This window comes from Triticum dicoccoides, chromosome 2A (genome assembly GCF_002162155.2).
Source record: "Triticum dicoccoides isolate Atlit2015 ecotype Zavitan chromosome 2A, WEW_v2.0, whole genome shotgun sequence".
Classification (NCBI taxonomy): Eukaryota; Viridiplantae; Streptophyta; class Magnoliopsida; order Poales; family Poaceae; genus Triticum; species Triticum dicoccoides.
In genome coordinates this window covers 200,138,779-200,151,307 of record NC_041382.1, presented here as the reverse complement: position 1 = coordinate 200,151,307, position 12,529 = coordinate 200,138,779, and the positions used below count along the sequence as shown (strand labels likewise).

Below are 12,529 nucleotides of genomic sequence, written 5' to 3'. Positions count from 1 at the left end.
GTCGCAACAATTTTGCAAAAACATCCCTTCTATTTTTGCTATTCAACCCGCACTCCCTTTTTAAGTGGATATATGAGAAAACGTTTCACTCTTACTAAAGTAATCCTGCACTCTTTAGTATTCACTCTTACTAAAGTAATCCTGCACTCTTTAGTATTCAACCCACGATCCTTTCGTTAGCTGGCTATAATAAACGCACAACGTCCTCTCCGGCCGCTTCCTCTCCAGCCGCGACCGCCGCCGCCGCCGATCTTCTTCTCTGGCCATCCGCCGACCTCCTGTTCTCCTTCCCCTCCCAACCCGCAGCCTCCTCAATCTCCAACCTCCTACACCCGTATCGTGCTTCTCTGCTTTGGATCGAGTTGGCCGGATCGACCACATGGCCAATGCCAAGGTCGCCAGTCCATCGTCCTGCTCCACTCGTGTGCGCCCTCGACGCCGACGCCCTCTGATACTCTTTGCCGCAGCCGCCGCCGTCGGCCTCCGTCACCACGCGCCCCCTTTGAGCACACTGGATGCAATCTCACATGGCGTCGTCGTCCGCACTGTCTAACACCACCTACGGACACAGAATGGCGGATCAAGGTGCAATAATTTTGATCTGGCAAGATACATGCTGCACACTCATCTCCCAGTGTTGGCGTTGGTAAGCATCAGAATCACTATGTACTGGTACTAATTAAACTATATCTTTCCAGGTGTTTGATGAAATGCCCAACCACACCAACAACGCGAATTTAGTTCTACATGGTGGAATCAACGAGGTAGCATGACCTTCAGCCTTCTACAAGAGGTCAACTCAGTTCAAATCATTTAGCTATGTGCAGTACTATTGCCAATCGTCTATTTAGATGCTTTTTACATCAAAATGGTGATTTTATACATACTATTTTTGTATGTGGTTACGGTGATGGATAAGATAAGAAAACATGTAGTTCAAATCGCCATCAAGCACATCAGTCCTTTGAATGTTAAACACATCAAATGTTTTCAGTTCATGCATCAGTTACAATCAAGCCAGAAACATTATGTGTTCTATTTTTTAGATCAGAATCCTAGACGTGGCCAGTTTATAACATTCTCCCAGTACCTCTGTTCTGCATATGTTTCTCAAACTAATTCTGCCATCGATTAGGAGTGACATCACCATGACATTTCCAAGCTTCGTCTTCCATGCTCGGGTCGATGATACCTGAAATTCTTAGGAGTTCTTTTGAATCGAAACAGTAGAAGATAAGCTTGTGGTCAGTCCCTGCTTGTGGTGACTTTGTGAATTTTTGGCATTGGACCGTTTGAAACTTTAGGTTGGCAGAGAGCTAGAGACCCTGCTGCTCTGAAGGATGTTAAATTTGAGAACACAAATTATTGTTGTTAAATAATCTTTGCTTCCTTCATTTGGAAAAGTTAGCGTTGTTGGGAGTTTGATGTTGCGGTTGGCCTTGGCAGTGGCGAGCTGGGAGCCGGCGAGGTAGGCGACATCGTTGACGACGGCCGTCATGGCCTCCACCTGTGCCCTCTTGTAGGTGGACTGCTGGTCATTGATGTGGCGAGTCGGGCTCTTGCAGCAAAATCTACGATATTCTCTGGATGAGCTGCAGGTAGGCCAGGCTGTTCACGAGGATCCGACAACGACCACCAAGGTATGCCTCCTCTCTTTGCCCTTGGGCTGGCATCTCTGATCAGGTTGTAATCTGATGGTGCAGTGTTGCTCTGCTTTGATTTGGGAATTCCTATGGGATCTATTTTTGATTGGCCAAAGCTGGTTTGTTTGCTGCCGTTTGGTTTAACATGATGCTATAATGCGCTACGGAGAGATATGTTATTCCAGTACAAGTGGCTGGTCAGCTAATTTGAGGATTTTTTGCCTTTTGTTCTTTAGGCCTATAGTGTGTGGTTTCAGTCCGACAGTTAAAACTTGCATTGGCTTGTTAAACTTCATGTGACCGGATCAGTAGGGGAGGATGATCACATATGGAAAATACTACTCCATGGTACTAAAATCTGTTATAGGTGTAGGAAGTCAATGCTAGGACCTCCTGGGATGTGCTCATGCATGCTTGGTCTGAACCTTTTCTTTTCAATCAATTGATGAACCAATGACATCAGATTATGCCGTATGTATACTCCACTACATATGGATAGCCCGCTCGTCGTATCTCGACAGAGTGAAAACAACTTTGATCGATGGAGATGGATTTCTTTCCTGTTGGTGCAATTGTATGTTCAGGTGGTTCTTTCAGGTCCATTTTCTCTCTAGCTTCTTGATGTTTTCCTTCTTTGGTGTAATTTAGTTGCCATTTGTAATAGTAAAAATTTCATGTCAAATATCACTTGAAGATTTTCTATGCCAATTGACATGTCATTTATTTTCTAATTAACCTATTGTTGATGGTGTCTGATCTCCTTTCTGACATATTCCAAGAATAAGTTCTCATGTTCATTAAATGCAATTCGGTTGATTATTTTGAATTATTGCATTAGGTTAATAGGATTTAATTGTACTTAAATTTTATTTTGCACAGGTACACAAACAACAATGTAACAACTCTAGAAATCTACATCTTAATACTGCCCTATTTTCGGGGATTCAAATCTCCAGGCTGGAATCAACAAGCTCACATAATCTTCAGTCTTCCACAATTATGTTTTGCTTCATGTTCTATGATCAGGCTGTAATCTGCTGGTGCGGTGCTGCCCTGCTTTGATTTGGGGGTTCATCTGGGATCTAATTTTTGACCGAACAAAGCTGGTGGCTGACGGCTGGTGTCACCTGATGGTACTGTGCTACGGAGAGAGATGTTTTTCCAGCAATAGAAGTGGCCAGTTAGTTAAGTTGAAGATTTGTGCCATCTCTTCTTCAGGCCTGTAGCTTGTGGTTTCAGTCAGATAGTTAAAGTCGCATTGTCTTGCAACAGCGAGGACTGCTGGGTTAACTGTTTGTGGTTTCAGTCGGATAGTTAAAGTTGCATTTTCAGTCGGACACATGCTTGTTGTTTTGCCTGCTTTTTTCTTGACTGCGCACTCTCGCCGTTCGTCGTCGTGCAATGTTGAAGTTATTCATGCGGTGGGGTGGATGAAAGTTAGTGCCAGACTAGCACTTTGGTTGTCCCTGTTTGGTGATAAAAAGCTTTGACTGGATATTGAATCAATAATGTTTCTTTTCAGCAATCCTTCTGCTATTGCCACTGCTTCCTTTCATCAAGTTATCTGTCCATGCATATCTTCTTGATGAACAAACATAAAGCCTTGGATGCCCATAAATATGTTAGGTACTCACCTCCGCTTACTGAACATATATGTACTTACGTTTTTTTTATATGCTTCAACTCCAGCTAACAATCTGCTGATGAGAAAGCGGTCCCAACAGATTTTATGCATTCAAAAAGCATTCTAACTTTATCAAACGAATTAGAGGACCAAGCGTAGGTTTCATGTACGTGTGAATCAACCTCAAATTGTACGTAGTCATATTATCAGAATTGGAACAGAAAAAAAGGTGTACAGTAAATTTAGTGTTACTTGAGAACTTAATGATGCCTTTGTATTGTCGATGCAAAGAATTTCATTTTTAAGAAAAGGCTGGGACATCTATTGTTGTTTGTATCTTAGTGTTACAATGTAAATCATTTGTGGTAGCAAATATGTTAACCAGGGCGCAAGTATGTGATTCATGTTGTATTGTACTTAAATCAGTTTTTATAAGTCCACAGAACTAACTACATGCTTCATTTGGTTTTGTGTTTTTTCTTCTTTTTTTCTTTGTCACAGTGCTCAATGCGAGTTTCAATATGAGCCATCTCGAGTCTGAAGTCCAAACCATGCAACCTCTTTCGGACTATGAAGATATGAGCCGTTGGGCTTCCTTTCAATCGGTTGGTGCCTCAAGAAGGCTCAAATAGGGTGGAAGACTGATTTGAGCTTCGGTTTTGTTGGCAAATCGAGGGGAGGAGAAATCAAAGTCATGGAGAAAAAATCCGACGCTAGATCCCATGGCCTCGAGTTGTGTGCATGTGTGGTGCGACAAATTGGCGCCCATTTGACGGCGATTAGACACTAAGTGGTCATGCGGGGACATGTGAGGGACCCATCCTACCTTAGTGGAAAAAGTCCATGACACTCGGTGGAACAAGTCCATGACATTTGATGTCAATTGCGAGAGGTAGTATGATGGACGAATGTACAGGGTATTGTTCAGATCTTGAGCTATGGTTACTATTGGGCTAGGAGCTTGTGTTATTTTTTTTTCGTTGCAACGCATCGGCATTTTTTCTAGTTATTTTCTAAAAAATGCATGAACTTTATTTTTTTATGTCAATTCAAACTTAGAACGAATTGGTAGTAGGTTAATTAGTCTTATCAGGGAACTGAAAAGAATTGGTTCAAAAAAAAAAGGGAACTAAAACGAATTAGTAGTATGTTTCATTTAGCAAAAAACATCAGTAGTACGCTTTCATTCTAGAACATACGAAACCATCCAAACAGATATGGTTACACTGTTGCTTATTGGGCTGTGATAAATAAGTTAGTTACACGGCCACTTAACACAAGATTAATCCATCCGAACTGCATCTATTTCCTCCGGTCCTTTTTAGTTCACATATAAGGTTTGATTGAAGTCAAGCCTTGTAAAATTTGACCAACTTTGTAGAAAAAAGTGCTAACATTTACAATCTAAAATCAATACCACTAGATGTGTCATGACTTGAAGTTTCATATTATATAACTTTAACATGTCAGATGTTGATATGATATTTTTTCATATAAATACGTTCAAACTTTGTGAAATTTGACTTAAAAAAATTCTAATATGCGAAGTAAAAAGGATCGGAGGGAGTATTTCTTAAGAGAAAACAGCCAGGAAAGAAAAAGCACGGCATGATACTTTGGCTTTCCAGCTCCTCACATAATTAATCAGCCGCACTAACGAACACCAAACCAGAATAATCAAACTGGCTCAGTATGCTTTTCTTATTTACTCCCGATGGAAGGGCTCAAATCGCCAAGCCCTGTGGCGTTTGGCTCGGCGCCGGCTGGACAAATGTGGGCCAGGCCCAAACGCCAGCATTCCTGGCATCTCCCTTGCAAGCCAAACGTCAGGCATGTTGGCGTGACCAAAAAAGATCAAATTCGAAGTTCTTTTGCAAACCGGGTCAATTCTTAATGAAGTTAAGAAAAAAGATTATAATAGTAATTTCATCCTCCCCAATCCTCACAAGACTGAAACAGGCAGAGACTCCCACGGCTGGCCGACCGGCCGCATCATTAGGCTGGTCATAGTGAGGAGTAACTTATACTAGTGTCATGCATATGACACTAATCTAAGTTACTATCTTCATTGTGCAAAGTAATATACTAGTAGTGTCATATGTGGCTTCATTTAATGACTTGTAGACTCATCTTGCCTTGGGAAGCGCTATGTTACAGTAACATATTATGTTATTACTTCTCGTTAACTACATGCCACATAAGCAAAAATTTCTCGAAATGCGCTATGTTACTAGCCGTTAGAGAGCGAAGATGCTCTTGTCGTCGGGGCCAAGGGCCACGGCCGCATCGAGCCCAAAGGCCGATGCATCGCACGGGAGGGAGCCGCGCACCGCATCCATCGCCATTGACAACAGCCACGCCAGGGACGGAGGCGTGCTCCGAGCGGCGCAGCGGTGGAGAAGCCGAGACCGGCCGGTGACCAAGTCCCGGCGCGGCGGGGGTGGAGGAGGCACAGCCTGGCGCGAGCAGCGGCCGGCGGCATGGCGCGGGCATAGCACGGTGCACTGCCAGTCGCGGGGCGCGGCGCAGCAGGGACGAAGCCGCTGGAGCCGGCGTGGTCCACCGGGGACTGAAGCCAGGCGATGCCACTTTCCATGGATGCCTTCGTCCGCCGTCCAGTGTCAAAGCAAGATTATGTTCGTGGTAAAGCAATTTTCTGTATCCATGAAGAAAATTGGAAAAGTAGCACCTTGTTCCTCTGTGGCAATTAGATGAAGTTGGTACGCCAATTTGCGTGGTGCTTGACTTGAGTCTCCGATTCTCTTCTTCGTGATTCTTCTGTGCCGTGAACAGGTCGTTCGCCGATGCGGAACGGGGCGCTGTGCCGTGAACAGGTCGTGGCCATGTACGGCACGAGGCTGCCGCTTGGAACTGCTTCCGCCGGGCCGAGGGCCACTGCGGTAGCGGGGGTCACCACGGCGAACCAAGGGCTGTAGCCGTCGAACTCGCCGCAGTGCATCGTGCTGATAACGCATTGAAATAAAGATCGAGAGACAATAAAATGAATCAAGTAGTCTTTATTGATAGTGTTGGATCCTTTATATATAACATGTACAGACGTCTCCTAAGGAGACGGAGGAGACGGCGGTTCCAAGAGGCGACGCTTCAGGGAGAAACCGTTGTGACGGTTCCCACATCATGCGATTACATGCATGGGGAGAGTGGGGATTATCCCCTAATTATTCTTAACAGTTTGCAATACCCTGCTGACCTCGAAGCCATCGTCCGTGAGACCATGGCGTATCCGTGGCGAGGTAACGGTTCAGCGGGTGGCAAGCATAGACCGCAGGTTCATCCTCCACTTTGTGTTGAGGGTGATAGGCCGCATGTGCTGAGTAACAACTGTACAGCAGAGGAGCCAAACCCCGTATAGCGGTACCACATCGGAGAATGCATAAAGAAAAATAGACTCCACATAATTAGGGGGCAACTGAGTGGAAAAGGATGCATAACCGAACTGGCATACAGTGATCGAATGAACAAGCAATGGGATGCAGACTAGACACTAGACATGGTTTTAGCAGAGTATGGAGCCGACAAAGCTTGCAAGTTCATGATATTGTACCGAATTACAACCCAAAATGTTCGGTATAGGATGCATAACCAAACTGGTATACAGGGTCTAGATGAACAAGCAATGGGAAGCAGAGTAGACCTCATACGTGGTTTTAGCAGAGTCTGGAAGCGACATAGCTTGCATATTCGTGATACTGTATTAACTTACAAACCAAAATACTCTTATGGGAAAGCTATAGATAACTATGATGATGTGATGCATGAAAGTTCGTACAATGATTGTTCAAGGAGGCTTCCTAGTCGTCGAAGGCGGAGTCTGATGGTTGAGACTTTCCACGGTGCCTTGTGAGTGTTTTAGGAGAAGTTACCCTGCAGCTTCAAGCACTCATGCAGGGCATCCTTCTTTGTTTTGGATGTGTTATGCTGTGAACAAATTTGTATCGCGTGTCAATTCCCGGTTGGAAATGCATTGTCCAAAGAACAAAACTCTGTAGATGGAAAAATGGAATCATAAAGGACAATGTTGCTTAGAAATGACCTGCGTAAGAGGCAGCTTAAGCTTGTCTCCGTCAAAATGCCGAGCAATGCGGCTGGCGCAGACGTCTGTCTCATCACTGCAAAACGCAGAAGCGTGCGACGTGTTATGAGGGTGAATGTTTTTCAGCAAGAAGGATGTGCTACTGATCTGCTGTCACTTACGCCGTAAGGATGTCATCAGTTGTGGGATCATGCTTGATCCGCCAGTTTTCCTTGGCTGCCGGCCATCCGGCATAGAATTCATGAAGGCATGCGAATAATGCACTGTGCAGCTTCCATGCCAAGGCTTCGTCGCATTCCTTGTAGGGGTGCTTAGTTGAAATTTTGGCATAAAGAGGGTCGATGACATTTAATATTTTCTGTAGCATATCCCAAACTACGATCATCCAGCCATTCGGGCGCCGCACCGGTGTGATAAACTATTGGAGAAGAGGAAATCTTAATAAGTTGTGTGTACATGTAGGTGGATATCATATGAAAAGCACGGTAAAGCAGACGTGCGGTCCTTGTGTACCATTTGGGGCGATGTTATGTCATACTTGAGCGAGTCGGCGGATAACTGCTTCTCTATTGAGAGCGTGTGCAAGAAATCAGAATCGGACAACACCAGAGTCTGGTTGACATAAAAGTGACAAGTTAGAGCATGGAAAACTGTGTCAAATGCAATTAACAGGAGTCATAAAGTTCAATTGTGGAGCTTCAAAAAATGGAGTCATGGACTTACTGAGAAATCAGGTTCTATAGGGTACTCCAGCTTAAATAAGGGCTTTCCGTTTCCGCTTGACAATCAAGTTGATCAAAATGGCAGAAAACCAAAGACATCAGTTCATGGCCAATTAGTCTGTTGCCGACAAGCTGGTCCCTAATCGCATGGCCGGTTATCCGAACAAATCTTGGCTCCTCATGAACAAGGAAGTTGCTGCATCACCGATGACATACTGTTAGTGCAGCCAAAATAAACAAGTTGGTGGGAGGCACTATGGGCTTAGGCTAGTGTAGTGATGCACATAAAATACCGGGATAGCTCGTTGTCTGGTGCAGAGATGAAAAACTGCTCAAGGAGTTGAGCAACACCAGCTTGTGGAGGGTAGGGGACAACTCCTCTGCCCCAAGGATTGGTTTGGAAACCAGGCCGGTATATGTGTTTCCGGCAAGGAAGTTCCAGACGCCTCTGGCCAAAATCAGTTGTGCATCGTTTGGGAGGTCGATGTAGAGTTCACTTATGGCTTGTAAATTTTCCTTCGCAAACAGGGTCATCGTATGCAAAATGTGTTGGAGCGCAGTATCCATCTGTGGTACATTGGTCTGATGAGCTGTGTGAACGGTTCGATCCGCTTGCTCAAAGAAGTATTGCCTGCAATTAAGGGGAAACATAGTGTAAGTGAAGCTGGTAATGGTATGGAATGTGAGAAGTTGTGGGTATAAGTACCTTCACAAGGCGATAGGTGAAGGCGATGCCCAGCAATCGCCGTTCTAACTGGGGTAGTGTTGTCATCATCTGTCAGAGATAAAAAAACATATTTTGTTCACACATAACGTGTGTGAGGATTCGTCGATAGGAAACACATACAACTGTGAGCAAAACGAACTGTTGTTTGTGGTGGCGCCTCTAGGTGGACACTCCACAAAGGCACGTGCTACACAACAAGTGCATGTGCGGCTTGTTGCAGCAATCATCTTGTCAGAAAACTTCATCATGTCAAGTTGGATGTGACCTCGCGCAGTTGCGAGGTGAGAGAGTCAACGAGCATTTACTTCCTTCAAGAGAACTGTGATCTCATCGCCAATCTGGAAGATGCAACGGGAGGGTTGAAGAACATGCACCAGTGTAATTGATTGAATTGAGTGATTAAATATTGTAACAGACTGTGGATGCGAAGATCTATTACCAGGTAGGGATACTGCCTCCGTAGTAGTTGGCAAAGTCCATCGGACCTAGTAGCTGTATGGTTGTGCCGGTGAGTTCATCAACCATATGGTGTGGAGATGCAGGGTTTGGAACATCGTTTTGCGTTGTTTTTGGATGTGCTACCACCGCATGAAGGTGATTGCTAAACCGGTGCTTTTCCTGTGTTTCTTGACTCTGACTGCTAGGCGGCAGAGTGCTTGAAACGGGCATAGCAAACAGTTGACGGGTGGTGTAACTACATGATGTAAGAAGTACCATGAGAACAAGCATTAATATTGATGGGGGTTGGTTGGAATCATGTGAAATGGCAGAGCTTACCGGTGCGGAAGCATAAGAAATAGCCGCCTTTGCCAACATCAGTAGCATGTTTGTCATCCCGCAGAGTGAGTCCTGGTAAAAAACACTAACCCTCGGCAGCACGGTATGTGGCTTGTTAAACATCCCCAGGTCGAGGTTGTCGAGCAGGAAAATCTGTGACAAAAACAGATCCTTAGGTACAAACTTGGAGGTAATGTTGTTCTCAATTTGGGAATGTAGATATATGAATACCTGGAGAAACAAGTGACATCCAAAGAGGCTCGTGGCAGGGTTGTTTGAAAGGATGTCATTCTTAAGCCTCCTTACACCCGCAAGTAGACATTCGAGCACATACTCACACCAGTTGAACTGGTTTATCATCAGTGTTGGCTGGAGCTCCCCAGAAATCAATGGTGGCATAATCATGCTTTGTGGTGGGCACAAGTACATGACCCATGACAAAAATGACGAAGGCGATTTGGAAGCAGTCCTTCTCAAGCTTGATCGATGATTCAGATATATCCCTCATAAGAAAAACTTTGGGTGGCACTGAACGCCTTTTTGTCTGCATCCCCAACGTGGACTTTATAAACTTAATTGCCTCGGGCTTGATGCCGCCATCCCGACCCTTTATGTTGTGATGTCCACATGGGATTCCAAAGATTTTGTGAACATCCTCTGCCCAAAACTTAAGTATCGTGTTCTCAGCCAATACAATGGCGCAACGGGTGGTGCTGACCTTGCTCATCGTCCAAGCACTGAATTTCAGGTTCAGTTTCTGCAACATTTGAGGTTGGAGCATGCCGCCAAAGCCAATGCTCGTGACAAAAAATCGTTTGAACTCATCGAATGTCTGTATGACTTCGATAGCATACTCGACAGACATACGAGATGTTGGTGCTGGTGGCACAACAGGGTCACCACTCTGCTGAATTGTGGCTAGCTTCGTGTATGATGTCTTGAGCTGTCTCCCCATCGCAGCTGCCTTTATCCGACATCTGGAGGCTGTAACATCGGTGGAAACATTAAGCCCGGGATTGTGGACAGAAAAATGCAACGAAATTCATTACGAGCAAGCACAGGCAATGGGAGATTAACTAGCTGCAGTGACTTCAAGCAACATAAAGCGACGATAGACACTTAATAATTAGTGGGGTGAAGTGACTTTCAGCAAGATCGTACGATAAATATAATCGCATTGGGATGGTGTCTGAGTAGGCGGTAGCATCAAGTCTGAGCTAAAGGACCGAAACTACAGATTCTAATCAAAGTAGTTTGAGGCACATATATCTTTGTTTTACAATCTGAAACCAGCAATTCAGGAGCGTGCAGTGGTTACTCAATAAGACAAAAAAGAGATACACTCCTTGGCTAACCTGCAAACCAACCGAATCTAACAGCGGCTAACCAACACATGAACCGAATCCAACAAACATCCCTGTACAGAGAAGACAACAAACATAGACCGACGCACGAACGCAAAGCCTAGTTCTGCAAATAAAAAGGAACTGAGAAAGGAAAGAGAGGAGGAGTCGACCTGTAGTTCCCTGGACGAAGACGTGAAAGCCGGCACAGATCGGACGGGAATCCGAGGAGGGGATCTACCAATAGAAGCAGCACCTGCAAACCATGGACCAAGCCACAGCAAAAGCAATGTCAAAATCACAGCTAGAACCACCGCAAACAAGAAAGAACAGGTCAAAATAAAGGCCTACCCACAGATTGACCACCGCAGCAACAGATCCGGCGCAGCAACGGCAAGAACAAGCGACCTACAGGCTAATGAGGTTCAAAATCAATTAGGCACAAACATTCCAATTGAAAGAGAGCACATCCAGCGCCAAAGATTAAAGTGCGGGACTTCTTTTCAAGGCTGAACTGAACATTTAGAATTTTTGCTCAATCAAATGTACTTTTTATAATCATTTTGCATATGGTTGACTGAGAAGCATTGTACGTTCTTTTCCTCTACTGCAGTTTAGAACATTTAGAATGATGAAGCTAAGAGGGAAATTTTCCTGCAATCGAGAAATGCCTCATAGATCTGTGTGTCTCCCATCTCTCTTAGCTGACAGGTACTTGTAGAAAAACATTTAGGCTACTGTTGTTTTCCTCTACTGCAGTCGAAGAAGTTTGAATTTTCTAATTTTTCTAATATTTCATTTAGGCTACTTCGGATTACTGAAATGAAATATTAGAAAATTCAAACTTCTTGCTTATTATAATCATTGCAGTAGGAAATATATACTAAAAACAATCAAAGAGAGAGAGTCTGAAAGATAATAATCTAATAGCTACAGCAATATAATTCAATACAGCCTATGAAAATCACTAGTAAATACTACACCCAATGGGTTTTGGTCGGTCTTATCATTTTACTCGACAAATTCATATTCTTAAATGTCTAACTATTCACTTCCTTTTTGCAAAAGGTGGTGATGATGTAAGTGCATCTAGTGCCCCTTAGTGATTTTGGTGTATTGAAGACTTACAGGTTAAGGGACTAATGCGTTTGTGAGTGTACACAAGTCTATAAGTCTATGAGGAGTTTGATATTTACAGTGAAAGTCGACCCCTAAAAATGAAGTTCTTCGACTGAAGACTTTGGATTTCTGAAGACTTTCTGAAGACTTTGAAAGTGAAGAAATTGGTGTGACCTTGCAGACTTGGTATTCATTCGAGGAACATGAAGCATGAAGACTTTTGTTTTCGTAGTTTCATTTTCTCTTTCTTGAGTCATAGGAAACACTGTACTGTTAAATGGGGTCAAGAAAATACTAAGAAAAAATTTCCATGTGATGCTCAACTCAAAATCCTACACCTACCAATCCCTTCGAGTGAAGCCATTGGAAATCTCATACAGTCCAGTCATATTCTTCAGTGACAGAGACGAAGTTCTTATGGTCTCTGAGAAATTTGTTTTGACTGAGGAGTTAGGAATTCGCCAGTGCGGATTTCCTACACAGTGAGGAACATGATAGCCCTGAGGATTTTGCTACTCAA

At 44.0% G+C, this 12,529-nt stretch overlaps 2 long non-coding RNA genes across 5 annotated transcripts; one reads left to right on the top strand and one right to left on the bottom strand.

Moving 5' to 3' along the window:
- The first annotated feature begins 237 nt into the window (after nucleotides 1-237).
- Nucleotides 238-3,093, top strand: LOC119359267. The gene is made up of 4 exons (XR_005172445.1): nucleotides 238-585; nucleotides 699-793; nucleotides 1,447-1,640; nucleotides 2,523-3,093. It is a non-coding gene; the product is annotated as an uncharacterized LOC119359267 (long non-coding RNA).
- Nucleotides 3,094-6,421: 3,328 nt separating this feature from the next.
- Nucleotides 6,422-11,304, bottom strand: LOC119354190. 4 transcript variants are annotated; one of them, XR_005170707.1, is made up of 13 exons: nucleotides 11,242-11,304; nucleotides 11,064-11,146; nucleotides 9,779-10,531; nucleotides 9,548-9,700; nucleotides 9,210-9,464; nucleotides 8,891-9,108; nucleotides 8,750-8,818; nucleotides 8,337-8,674; nucleotides 8,045-8,239; nucleotides 7,835-7,933; nucleotides 7,483-7,739; nucleotides 7,322-7,397; nucleotides 6,422-7,206 (listed from the first exon to the last, which is right to left on the bottom strand). It is a non-coding gene; the product is annotated as an uncharacterized LOC119354190 (long non-coding RNA). The 4 variants fall into 4 exon arrangements; XR_005170706.1 differs by having other exon boundaries at nucleotides 8,910-9,108; XR_005170704.1 differs by having other exon boundaries at nucleotides 6,423-7,206; nucleotides 8,750-9,108.
- Nucleotides 11,305-12,529: the final 1,225 nt, after the last annotated feature.